The sequence below is a fragment of the Ambystoma mexicanum genome, chromosome 5q, assembly GCF_040938575.1.
Source record: "Ambystoma mexicanum isolate Mex_15411 chromosome 5q, UKY_AmexF1_1, whole genome shotgun sequence".
Classification (NCBI taxonomy): Eukaryota; Metazoa; Chordata; class Amphibia; order Caudata; family Ambystomatidae; genus Ambystoma; species Ambystoma mexicanum.
Window position 1 is genome coordinate 355667170 of NC_090933.1, and position 14299 is coordinate 355681468.

General features: G+C 41.2%; 1 long non-coding RNA gene across 1 annotated transcript in view; it reads left to right on the forward strand.

The window, feature by feature from the left end:
* Positions 1–14005, forward strand: part of LOC138498579 (uncharacterized) — a 532598-nt gene extending 518593 nt beyond the window's left edge. The window contains exon 3 of the long non-coding RNA XR_011278762.1: positions 13916–14005. This is a non-coding gene — a long non-coding RNA (uncharacterized lncRNA). The remainder of the gene's footprint in view (positions 1–13915) is intronic.
* Positions 14006–14299: the final 294 nt, after the last annotated feature.

Consider the following 14299-nt stretch of genomic DNA (forward strand, 5'->3'; position numbering starts at 1 on the left):
GTCACTCTACCAGCTACACCTCCTCAGAGTTATCCTTCCTTTCCTCTCCTTCCCCCAGAAGCTCACTGTCTCTAGAGCCCTGGTTCTCTCTAAGCTGGACTACTGTAACAGCCTCTATCTTAATCTGCCCGCCTCTACTCTCCGCCCTTTGCAACTCATCCAGAACAGGACTGCAAGACTTGTCGTTGGCCTCAAGCCCAGGGACCGTATCTCTCCAGGACTGAAATCACTACACTGGCTCCCAGTGACTGCGAGGATCAAGTTCAAAACCCTCTGCATTGTCCACAAGGCCGTCTGGGGCCTTGGGCCAAAATACCTTCAACTCTCTCTTCCGAAATATCTTCCTTCTCGAGCTCTTCGCTCATCCGCCTCCAACTCCCTCAGGGTCAGCCGCTTCTCCAAACAACGAGTTGGGGGCAGATCTCTTTCCACTGCAGGGGCCTCCCTCTGGAACAGCCTTCCTACCTCCCTGAAACTTGAGGAGAACCACCTCCGGTTCCGGAAGCACCTCAAAACCTTCCTCTTTGCCTCCGCTTTCTCTCCCCCTCTCCCCTGCTAATACTACTGAAACTGCACTGAATCTGCAACTGGGCCATTCACCGTTCTCGGCCCAGCCACTCTCCCCTGCACTGCCTCCACGGCAACCCCTGCACTACGGGACTGTGTCTGTATCCATACAGCCCCCCTTCCCAGCACTTGTCTGCACTTACCTTGCACTTGCCACCAGCTGGCCCTTGTTATTTATCCTGTATGCTGTATGCTAATAACCCTGTACTGCACTTTCCCCTCTCCCTTTCCCCCATGCACTTTTCCCTTCCCCTCTACCCTTGCACTTGCGCGATCTGAATGACACCTGGCCTAGTAAGATCGTTGTCTGTCTCCCCTCGTTCCCCCCCTGCCTCGTCGCGCCTTGAAACACTTGTGTATAGGCGCGTTACAAATGCCTTATCATAACATATCATATCATAAATTAATTCTAGTGGAAACTATAATAGTATCCCTTATGGTGAATTTGTGCATCTGCATCGCAATTGTTCAGATTTGAAAAAGTTTGATAGCAGATCAGGAAGAGTGCCTGGAGTGTTTCGGGTTTCAGAACACTTTTTTCCATGTGTTTTGAAAAACCAAGTCTCTTTTACCTGTGTACTGGATTACGCTGCAAGGAGAGAACTTAGGCTTTAGAAGCCTTTTTCCCAACGGAGCTGGCGGAGTGCTTGGAGTGTTTTGATGTTTGGGCGTGCGGGCCTGCGGTGGGGAGAGAGCGGGCCCACCCCATCCCCTCCTTGCGCCACTATTTCTTCCTGATTTATTGTATTGAATATGCTACTACAGTAAGCCTGCGCATTGTGACATTACTGTGGGGGCTGTTTTACTGGAATTGAGAAACAGTGTATTATTATGACTTTTTAGTCTGGTTGCTGACATTCCTTGTTCACTATGCCACGGAAAGGAAAGTATATATTGCGTAGTGAGGTAGAGAAATCTGGCAAGCGTCTAGACAGCCCAATGCGTGCCCTTAAAACCAAGAGTCAGGCTTTGATAATGCTGCCTCTCTGCAATAAAAGATTACTGGCCTATGGGTTTGCACACTGCTTGCTGGAAGTGGTACAATTGCAGCTGTGCAATCCCCGGGGACGACATGTAGTGAATCTATAATTTCCTCCTCTATTAGACTCACTGCCCTCCATGGTAGTTTCTATGGGCGAAGGCAGTATTAATCCCTCTCATTGCTCAGCAACCTTGGATAACAATGGCTCTCTGCTCATATTATACCATAAGTTAAAATGTGTACTGGTAGTTATAAACAGTGCTCCTTTGCCTTGTGCTCCGGATCAAACTACATATTCTACCCCAGACTTGGAGGCACTTGTTTCCCCTATGCAACCTATTTATGAATGTCATGAGGGAGAAGAACTTTCCCTGGCTATTGCTCAATTGACATTGGAAGGAAGGAATACCTCTCATTGTGCCAGTGAGGTACTTTACGCTAAAATAGAAGCGGTACTGGTGCTGTGTTCTAGCATTTCGTCTGAACAAAGGGATATGAAATTGCTCTTGTCTAAAGTGGTGGATTATATTATGACAGAAACCCATTTGACCTCCCATTTGGATGAACTCAGAGTAAAGGCTCCCTCTCAATCTAAGGGGGCTTCAACAGGTCCTAGGGAAAAGAGGCCTGTGGTATTGGAAAATTTTAATAGTAATGTGCTGAATCAAGCAGAGTCTCTCAACGTTGTGGCTGCTTCTGAGAATGATGCCATAGATGCGCTCCGCAATGAGCTGTGTATGATTGATAGCCCGGAGATCTGTTGGGATGATAGCCATGCTGCACAGATGAGTGGCATTACTAAGAGTAAGATCAATAAGAAAAGAGTTGTTTTCTTAAATTCATCACTTAGCTCTCCTTGTGAACATGCGGACACTGTGATATTGACCTCACCCATGAGTGGATCTAGGCGGAATAATAAAGCTCAGGGAGACAGCACTCACCCACAGGTTGTCCTACATGGACCTATGGACAAATGGGTTGGTCCTCCGACCAATGAGGGAACTTTATCTCCTCATAGTGCCTCGACTTTGCTCGCTCCTCATCTATCAATATGCAGCAAACCATGAGGGCTCCCAGTGGCACACATGTAATTGGATCAGGATCGCCTGTGCATGGTCTACTAGACTTCGACCTGTTGCCGGGTCAACAGTTACAAGAGAAGGTTTCTGTACAAAAGCATGTGTATAAACATGCTTTTGCTTCCATGGGTTGCATGGTCAAATTCGATAAAATCTCTACCAATAATGGTATTCTTAGTCTTGAATTACCTAAATGTGATAGTGTACTCAATAGGCTTTTCATTGAATTTTGCTTCCCAGCTGTAATTTCTTTATTAAGGTCCTATGCGCAAGATCTAAATGCTAGGGGTCTTAAATTGACCATCTGTAATATGTTTGATGGGAGAAAATATCAATGATCAAAGCAGCCTGTCCGGGCCAATAGGCCTTTCAGAGATGGGATGGTCTCTATTGATATTACATTGACCAATTCCATTAAACAAGATATGTGTAAGCAGTGCATGACACATATGGCAGTGATACCTAAAGAGAATGACACTGGGGTGCAATATATCAACTGACTTCAGCCACATGACAATCAAATAAAAATGCTCTGCTGGAACACCCTTTTTCTTATCCATTCTTGAGCACCGTGTAGGCATAGCATGTATATTTGTGCAATATTTCTTTGTTGCAAAAGACATGGGCCAGGAAGGCTTTTTTATCGATGGTCATAATATTCTACATATGGCTGCTAAATGTGGTGATAAGGGTAGACCCAGTGGGGAACTTGCCATTGGTGCTCGCGTTAAGTATATCTTGAGGGAATATCATATGGCTAGACCATCAACTTATGTTATGGCCACTAGTCTGTTAAATACTGGACGTCAAATCCTTATCATGATCATCTATGATCCCCCAAGGCGTGCCCAGACGAGGGCTATCATTGCTAATATTGAAGACACCCTATCACTTTAGCTAAACGTATGCCCTAAAGGAGGCATTATTATTGCTGGTGATTTTAATGCCCCAAGCTTGTTGCAGGGGCTATATCGTGATCATTGTAGCGCTGGTGGGACAGATCTGGTGTCTATAGACCCACGTATGAATAGGGAACTTGTTGGTTCAATTTGGTTTTAACACAGGACCTTGTCTGCCTTAATGCTAATAAATTGAATCAGGGGAGTTCGAAATATTCTTGGACTAATGGTAGTAGCCACTCATGTTTGGATTTTCTGTTTATGGATAGGCACTCTGTAGAGTATTGTGGGGAGTTCTCCACCATATTCAATAATGTTAGCGATCATGCAACCCTTGGATGGACTTAAAGTATTTCATCTCCTTGTTGTCTAAAGACTATACCGATATCAGTTACTGTTAATCCACAAGGTAATCATATGATATTAAATGACCGCAGTGTGGTGGCCATTAACAACTTTGTTAAGGGTAATTTGTATGCCTTGATGGGTTGGCTTTCTGAGCAAGGCTGGAATGTATCGAATGTTATGGATTTCTTAAATAGCCAGTTACATCTGTCACAGAAGGTGATTGCTGGGCCTACCTCGCACCCCAATAATTTAGACATAGTGGCACATCATAAGAAAAACTTTACCACAAACATCGTAACTTTATTAGGAAATCTGAGCATCATTGACCAAGTGTGAAATATAAGTTGCTTGCCCTCTTGTCAACTAGATACAAGAAGTGGAGGAGGTATCACAACTTCTCAGTGAATGATGTGGATTGGAAGGCCCTTTTCCAACTTCTTCGTAGCAATGATGCCAGAACCAACGCCATCTTGGCTCTACATAATAAGGTTGAAGTAGGTAACATCTCTACTTCTTATATACACAATTTAGAGTTCTGCAAGGGTTTTGAACCAGACAACATTGTGATTATTATTAAAGCCTAAAATGGCTATAGAGCCCCAGGCTAGGATTTGTTGGCTAATGTAATCTTTAGAGCCGATCTGGATTTCTGGGATATGGTCTTGTTGAACCTCTATCAACGTGTTCTCACCACTGGTTTAATACCATGCAGTTGGTGCAAATCCATTCTTATTCCAGTCTTCAAAAGGGGAAATTGTAATAACACTGAAGACTATAGGTTATTGGTCATTCTTGACATTAGCTCTAAACAAGTTTCTTCCATTCTTCAACAAACGCTATCAAAATAGGCTATGGAAAAGAAATCAGCTTTCCCCATTTCAAACGTGTTTTTGCAAGTTGCATGCCACCCTGCATAATCTCAGTGTATTGCAAACTATTATCAGTCAAAGCCAGGACGATTCTTATGGAAATCTATACATATGTTTATTGTTTTTTCGAAGGCATTCAATTCATTCTCCCATAAACGTCTCTGGACTAAACTGATTAATTGGGACATTGATTGCTTGCTTCTACATTTTCTCATTTCCTTAAATACCGATACTTCGGTATCACTTTGAGTTAATCAATATGGTGTGCTCACTAATGACATCCCTACAAACACAGGATTAAAACAAGGTTGTGGCCTGGCCCCTTTCTTGTATAATCTATATGTTCCTGACATGGGCTTCTGTATTTAAGCCGCTCACAACTTGCCCCCTCATAGTGGCACGGTAACAGTTGCTTGGATTTAATATGCTGAGCATGCAGTTATACTTGACCATACTCCCATTGGTCTTTAGAGATCATTAGATGCTCTGATGGCATATGCCCAGATGAATGGACTCTGTATTAACAGCAATACAACTAAGATATTGATTTTTGGCAAACAGAGCCATACGTTTAATTGGTACTGCAATGGGTATCAGGTACAATTATCCCCATAAATAATGTTGCCAAATATATGGTCGCTGAAAAACGGCATAGGTGAAATTATTTATGGGGATAATTTATGGAGTAAGTGAGAGCGGTGGTTATGGGGGTGTCCCCCGTTCCCTTTGAACAAATATGGGGGCTCCCCCACAGGTTCCATGGGTTAATATTGTAAAAAAAAACAGCGCCATTCTTGTATGGTGATATTTTTGTGAGGATATTAACACATGGAACCCTGCAATGGCACCTTATTAGAATTAGTGTATAGCTACCTTTGTTTAGGTGTCCCCTTTTATAATAATCCAACCCTGTATTTTTTCAGTTCTATATGTATTCTAAAATTATGAAGTAATGGCTTCTTATTAGGAAATATATTCAGATTAAGGGTGGGAACAATGTGGAAGGCTTAGTTGAAATTTACCCTAGGAGTATTGTTCTCATGATTTTGTATGGCTCTGGTATTAGTCCAAATTCTTTCATGAAATTGATAGATAGTTTGGAGGCCAAATTGCTGAGATCCATACTGAGGGTTCACCCACCGTTTAAGTTGAGGCACTCTGTTGCGAATTGGGTGTACAATCAGTTCACTCCCTGTAGCTACATCAGCGGTGTAAATTGTGTCTTGATATTTATCAATCACCGGTGGAGTCAGAGAATGTGCAGAGTTATATTGCTAGGCTTTACAGGGGGGGCACATCTAATATTTTTCATCTTCAATTGAAAGAAACAGCAATGGAGTATTTGGATATTGATATTCATGATATTACAGAATTACTCAATATTGCACAGGCACTTAAAAAGAAGAATAGTCATTTTGATTTTATTGCAGTAATAAGACCATCTATCGGATGTATTCCACTCAAGGATTTTGTTGTGATGCACTCCCCTCTTATTTTAAGAAATTATCACAGATACACAGATTTATTTTGTATGTGCGCTTTAATATACTCCCTACTAGAGAGCACACAAGCCAATGGCATAAACGTGCACACATTGAAATAACTTGTAGACTTTGCAATGATCATATTGAAACTGCTCAGCATCTTTTAACAGAATGCCATGCCCATACAGTATATTATTGTGCAAATTATAACGGTTTTGCCAACAATATAATGTCAATTGAGGGTGATCAATTCTGGGACACTATCTATAGCGCTGAGAGTATTGTTATGACAACTGCAGCTTATTATGTTTGGAAGGCAGCATTTCACCAAATAAGTTTATTAAATATACTAAAGGTATAGAGTATTGATTATCTACACAATAAAGAGATTTTTTACATTTTTCAGTAATAATATCTTTGAAAGTTTTATTATTTATTGTCTTATATAATATCTGTAATTTGAAATTTATATATATGTATTTGTTTGCACTGCTCCTTGTCTGTACAATTAAGTGTGTTTATCTGTGTCTCTTTTGTTTAGTTACATATTTAATTGGCAAAAGGTTTGTTTATATAACCATATGCTTAAATAAAAAAATTAAAAGAAATCTTGGTTGTCATTGTGGCGAATGGTATGTTGGAAGTATTACTTGTAAACTAAAGATTAGGATATTACACCACTTTCAAGCAATTAAGCATGCTGACTTTTCATACCCAATTGAAAAACATGTTCACGAACATTAAAATGGGTCATTGGATGGCTTTTCATTTTTTGGTCTGACTCCTGTCATCAAACACCCCAGAGATGGTGATAGGACCCTGTAATTGGGATGGCTTGAAACAAGAACAATTCTGGACTTCCAATCTAAAGTTCCCTTGGGTCAAAACATTGATAAGGAACTTCACACATTTGTTGGTGTCTGACATATTATCCCTACCTTGCAATGCTTAAAATGTTTTTTTGATTTCTCATTTTAGGGTGTTGCTGTGTGGTTTATTTGTGTGGATTTCAGACAGAGTAATTGGTGAGCTGCAGTAGTGGGATGGAAGTTGCTTCACTATTTATGTAGTTTGATTAGCACGAAGCACTAGATTTATAGTAGGGTGTTGGTCAGCTCCTTGCTATGTGTTCAACAACCATAGCTATATCTTGTGTTATGCGATTATACTTGTCATTTTCCGGTTTGTGATGAAACATGCTTTTTCCAGTATTGGTGTGCATGTTTGGCACTATTGCAATGTTGTGATTCCATGTTTGTACTTTTTTACATGATCATGCACTTTGCACTTTATTCAATGCACATTACTGGTTTGGTGTCTCCTCCCACCCACATCAACACTCGGGCCGATCTATTCAATTTATTTTTAAATTCTATGTGTACTTGTGTACATGTTACTCACATTTAAAGATGGCCAATAAGTTGTGCATTTTCATAGTAATGCCGTCTGAGAGGGTTGTGAAAGTTCTCACCAGTGGGTGGAACCATAGAGTTTGTACTTAAACATCATTGTGGTGAATTGCTTTTGCTAATTTTGGTTTCAGAATTTTGGGCATTTTGCACTTCATTGTTCTTGTTAGTGTCTTCTCTCATCCCCATAATTACTCTGCCCAGTTCATTTTCAGAGTTTTATGTATACTCTTGCATATTTTACTCATGTTAAAAGCTGCTCACCAGGTTTTGCCTCTTAGGACATGGCTGGTTGATAGAGTTGTGGAGACGTCCCCAATAGGTGGAACCATAGAGTTGTACTCATATATGAATGATTTGGTGGTTGCTGCATGCTCTGTGTGAACAAGTACCCCATTGGGGTGCGAAACGCGTCACCTTCTTTGTGAATAAACTTTATATGGACTTTTAAATGTTGTAGTAGCGTGTTTAATAACACATTGCAGCAGAGTGCGATCCCAGCATGTTTTTGGCGTGTATATATATATAAATGTGCCAGTTATGGTAAGCTAAGCAACCATAAATCGCACCACCACTGTGCACTGCTACGACTAACACCCAGGACATCAAAGATGACATCACAAACATAATTGATGACATCACTGATGACATCACATATCTGGGCCACTTGTTTTTGTTCACTGACACATATAGGCCAGGTGGTTTTTTTCACTAACAGTCAGAATATTAAAATTCAAAAGGTGCTACATATCTAGACGTTAACCTTGTCGTATGTTCTTAAAGTACTAAAGGGTTTGGTCTCAGCTCATAGTGCATATATTTGGGGCAATAAGCAGGCCTCAAACACACAATTTATTTGTATACTTGAAAAGCAACTTTAATGTTATTAACATTTTCTGTTGATGCTGTTTATTTCTTGCTTACTTTAGTTTGCCTGTATGTGCCTCTGATTTCAATGCATTGTGGGTCCTCATATGTATTGTTTGTGTAGTAAGTCTTGCATTGTTAGCTAGTTATTACATGTTTAACATTACTTAAAACTCTGATAAGGTAGCATTCATTATTTTATTATCCAAAATTACAAGACTATAAATATTGTACTTCTATGGTGCATGCTGCAGCCATTGCCTATGTTTATGTATGTTTAAGTTCCGGTATTAACAACAACACTCCTATATAATGTTTTGTTTAGATGAGCACACTCTTTAATAGATTAAGCAGTTCATGATAGGTCTCCCGATCACCCATGACATACTGTTGCAAACATTATAACACTACCCTTTGTAGGGACTTTTCATCAAAATAATTTGCATATGTGATGTCATCAGTGACATGTGTAATGTCATCTTTGAAGTCCTGGGTGTTAGTCTTACCAGTGCATGATGGTGGTGTGAGTTATGGTTGCTTAGCTTGCCATAACTGGTGAATTTCTGAGGTTTTTCAGTTTTACTTGTAACCATAACGTCCCTTTAACAACGTTTTTCAGTGAGTTTCATAGTTTTTTTTATTAGTGCAACTTAACCATAATGTGCCTTCAACAAAGTTTTTCTGTGAATTTCATTGGTTTGTACCAGTTCATGCTAATTTCCTACAATTTACTAATATCATACTTATCCCCAATATAGCAACATTTGTGTCCAATTTACAAAGTTTCACCTTAGAACTCTACCATTTCACACCTTCTAGCATCGTTTCTAACACCTCTATACACCTGTTGCAACTTTTTCCACTGTTTTGGTGCCCGACTTTCCAGACAGTGTCACTTGAGCCTGCGCGCGTTGCATGATGACGTGTTCGTGAACTTGTCTGCACTTCGTGATCGGGTCTGTGCTTTGCGGACAGTTTGGCATTGCATTTTCTGATCTAGGAGCTTTCAAGCTCAGAATGTTCCCCTTCCACAGCTTCTACAGCGATTCATACCCATTATCAATTAACAATCTAGTACAGAGCACATACTTGGAAGAATATTAGCAAAACTGCTATTTATCTTAAAAATTGCATCAGCTATGGCCGTCCCTCCTCCCCAAGAGCCACCACCACCACCAGCTGGAGGACCTACACAACAGAAAAAGTGCAGTACTTCCAAAGACAATGAAGTGGACCAAGAAGATGAGGGAGAGGAAGTGCCTACCTCTAGCAACCAGAGAAAATCATGGGTGTGGCAGTTCTTCACCACTGTTGGGAATGTACCAAAGGCTACCGCCACGAAAGTGAAATGCATTGTACTCAGTCGCGGGCTACCTGGACAGTACGCCCACAGGACCACCTCCATGTGCTGCGACACCCAATACAACCACCGTAATGCTCTCAGAAAGGATGTTCCTTTCTTAGCAGGTAGTAGGCTGTCTTCCTCCACCTCATCTTCCTCAACCAGTACTGTAACCACACAGCCTACTTCTGTGGGACACAAATTCCCATCAGCTACCTTTCAAGCAATAAAAGAGGCTGTTTATCCATATCTTTCAAAGAAAACAGTCCTCTGTATATACTGCAACACTCCACTCTGCAGGGGGTAGCACTTTCAAAGTGCTTTTGAAGATGTAATCAAGGAGCATGAGAAACACTGCCCCTTACCTTGGATGTAACACATGCTCTACATCTTTCCCTGTCCACCTGCCCCTCCATATTAGTGTGTGGTGCCTCTTCCCTCATTCCCTCCCCACCTTACATTCTAACCTCTCCTGCAAAAAGAAAAATCAAACAACTAAAAAAAGGTTCCTTAAGGAGCCACTTTTCACAGTTAAAAAATAGAACTAAAAAATATCTTATAGACTCCATCTACTTTACATTTCTCAGTAAAGTACATATACTCAATAAGATTTTCTAACATTTCCATTAGCATTTTGTGTTATGCTAATGGGAATAATGTGGTGTTCATCAGGGAATGCAACAGGGGATAGCGGCCCACCAGCACAAGTTATCGGCCCAAGGTAAACCTGGGCGAATAAAGAGGGCTCCTGGCCGTTATCTGTCATTCCAGCCCCTGCAATAGGGGATGAATGCTATTAACACCCCAGGTTGCCAAAGCGGTAACCTGGGGTGCTAAAAATAAATATGTTTCTTTGTACAGCAGGACGGCGTGGCGTTCCACTGTCGGAAGGACATTCCTTCCAAGAAGGCCACCATGGAAAGGGAGGGCGGGGTTCCGTACGGAACCCCCCTTCCCTTTCCATGATGGCCTGCAGAATGCGATGAGCGAACCCTATGACGATATTACAACAAGCAATTTGTTTTTCCCTCAAACCTGTCCCAATTTCGAAAAACTTTACCACACAGCCAGTCACTGATGGGCAGTTCCACTGTATCCCCATTGGTCGTCCCTCATGGTCAAGGCCAGTAGCCAGATTGTCCAGGTCATGACCTTATGCCATGACCAAGACAATCTGGCCACTGCCAATGGCCACAGGCTATACCTCAGTCACCAAAGATATATCAGTATTTTTTGTACCCTTCATTATGACATAAAAAAACACAGATATATTTGCAAAACCATGTTTTCAGGTTCTTGCCAATGCCCCTTACACGAGTTTGCTGTAAATCTGCCCATGTTTTATTTTTTCAAAAATGTCAAAATGTACATACATACAATAGTCACATAACTTAGCCCCCACTTGCAAAATCCATTAAGACTTTACACAAATATTCAAGGCTGGGTCTCTAATCTTTCTGAAAAATGTTGTCCTCATTTGTCAAACGACAATAAAGTTATAAACCATGTAAAAATATTGATAGCCCGACCGCCCTCTGATTTAGCTCCGTTTTGACAAAATCCCACCAAACTTTTCATAAACATTTATAGCTAGATCTATTATCTTTTTGCAAACCTTTGTGCAGATTTGTCAAATGGCACCATATTTATAAGCCTTTACATTATTTTGAGACCCCCCTTTAATTTTGCCAACCTCTTGAAAAAATCGCACCAAACTTTGCAAAAACATTTATATCTGGATCTAAAATGTTTTTGCAAACATTTGTGCAGATTTGTCCAACGGCACCTCATTTATATGTCTTTACAATATTCTGGGAGCCCCCCCTCTAATTTTGTTCCCTCTTGACAACACAGCACCACACTTACCAAAACCATTCAGAATCAGGTCTAGAATGGAATTCCACATTGTTATGCAGTTTCATTAAGTGGTGCCAAAGTTACAAGCCATCCAAGAACTGCTTTTCACCAACCGTGTAATGCACAAATAAGCATAGATGCCCATGAACATCTAAGATTTTCGCGGACATCACAGGACTGCCCTGGACTGTTTGCGGACATCGGAGACAAAAAAGGCCTGTTTTTTTGGCTTTTTAAGGCCATATCCCATCCTATGCTCCTCATCCCCCACCTCTCCAGAGATTGTTTCATTAGTTTGACAAGTGCAATGTTGTTTTTTTAATACGTTTTTTTGACCCTAACCATGGACATCAGCGGATGTCCTCAAATCCAACATGGCAGGCATTTACAAAAATCTGATGCATCTCATGTTTTTTATTGACCAATCAGCGGGTGTGTCCGATGTCTGCGGACATCATGTCACCCTCTGGGCCAATCGGCGGCCTGTCTGCAGACCGATTAGGGAAGTGAGTCCGCTAACTGAAACCATATATCACACATTTTTGTACCTACTTTTTAGTCATTTAAAAAAGCTACTGGATGGATTTACACCAAATTTACAACACACCTTCAGGACCAACCTGTGCTCCTGCCGCACATTTGGTGAAAATCTGTCCTGTCGTTTGGGCTGTTTACGTGAGCAACATTTTTTTTCCATTGTGCCTATGGGACAAACCACACATTTTGGAACCTACCCTATAACTTTGCCCTCTCTTGACGATACCTTGTCAAACTTCTCAGGGTTGATCTAACGGGGCCATATACTCGTTTTGCAAAGTTTTGTGAGGATTCGACGTGGGGGGGGGGCAAACTTATAAGCAGCCCAAAAAGTGCTCTTCATATGGGTTGAGCAACTTAACCATAACTACAGGGCGGCTGCGCCGCAGGCCCTGTAATATATGATTTCACTTTTACAAACATCACTAAATCGATCCGTAATTGTCCTGAAGAAGAGCCAACGGGCTCGAAACACCATCTGTAGAAAATAATTTCAAGCAAATTGCGTTTACCATAATGTAATAGAAAGAATAAGTATTTACCAAAGGATGATAAATTACTAAGAGTGACTGGTGTTTATGTGTGTGTTACCAGTAAGATCAAACAAATGCAAAGGGATGATTATACCAACACAGTTGCATAGCATACTTATATCATATTTATGTGATATAAATTGGTAAGAAATAGTGAACATACTTATTGGTGAAGGTATTAACATATTTACATGTAAACAGGGAGTTGTGCTATAATTTGTGGATATTTATTTTATTGAAACAATATCAATGAAGAATTTCATAAACATTTTAATAACGGTTAATCAATGCTAATGACTAAACGGCGAGTTGACATTTTAGAAGCAGCTTTCTCAATGGTTAAAGAATATGTTAATTGTTTGTAGGTGATACATGCTTACCACTGCTTGGAACTTTCACCTGCAAGTTAAGGGCTTGAGGAATGTTAAGCAACCATGTCTTTTTCTAGTGTTGTAGCATTCATGTCAAGCTGTTTATGGCAAACATAGGTAGAGGTGCAGAAGCCCATTGCCATGAAGGGCCCTGGTGCACTGTAGCTAGCGTTATTTCCGTTTTGCGCACTATCAAAAGTAAGAGTTAAAAAGAGACGCATTGAATAGGTGTGCTGGTTTCCTGGCGCTCGAACTGCACGCACGCAGCCCATTGGCTGCCTCCTGCGATAACAATGCTCAAATGGCGCTCCTCCACCGCAGCCCTGCTGCCTGCGCTGCACGGACGCGGTTCCTTGACAGCGCGCACGCTTTGACTTAAGTCCATTCTTTACTGGAAAAACACTCTCTCAAAAAGTGCCAATTTTGACTGAATTGTGGTGGGCGCGACTTCATACATTTATTAATTGCTTTCTATTTTCTATCGCACTGACATTTGCATTATTAATAACTGCAAACACCAGAGGCCTGATGGAGGCATTTAGAAATCAATTGCGTGCAGCTGGACGCCTAGGGCTCGGTATTAGCCGGATGAATCATCCTTCAGGATGTGTTAATGCAAATCCCAGCTGGAGAATACGGGCTGCCATTGTTTCTCAGTCAGAAGTTGCCTGTGTTTTGTGGCCTATTTTGCGCATCATGTGTCACTATGTGAACAAATCATGAACTGGCATTATTCCAATACAGCAGAACATAATGTTTATATCATTTTAGGATGCACCGTCGCTCCGGAGTGCACGAAATAACTTCCAAAATGGCCGGGAACTTCACCCAAGGGAGATATCAACACCCCGCTTTCTACAGTTGCTGGTAAACGATGGCTACTTTTTCATTATATTCACAAAAAAAGATCAACGGCATCAATCTAGAGTGTCTGGGTTTTCTTATTTTTAATATATGCCACATTTAGGTTAGCCAAATGCTCAAAACCCCTTTTGCAGGATACTTGTTGGGTGGTATTCCGGCGGTAAATCCCCCGGAATACCGCCCAACGGAAATACTGTTAAGCCACTTGGTCCTGGGGATTTAGTGCCGCATTACAAGTGTTGGCGGCAGTGTTAGTCCCCATTAATTTAGAGTCCATAGGACTCCACTGGG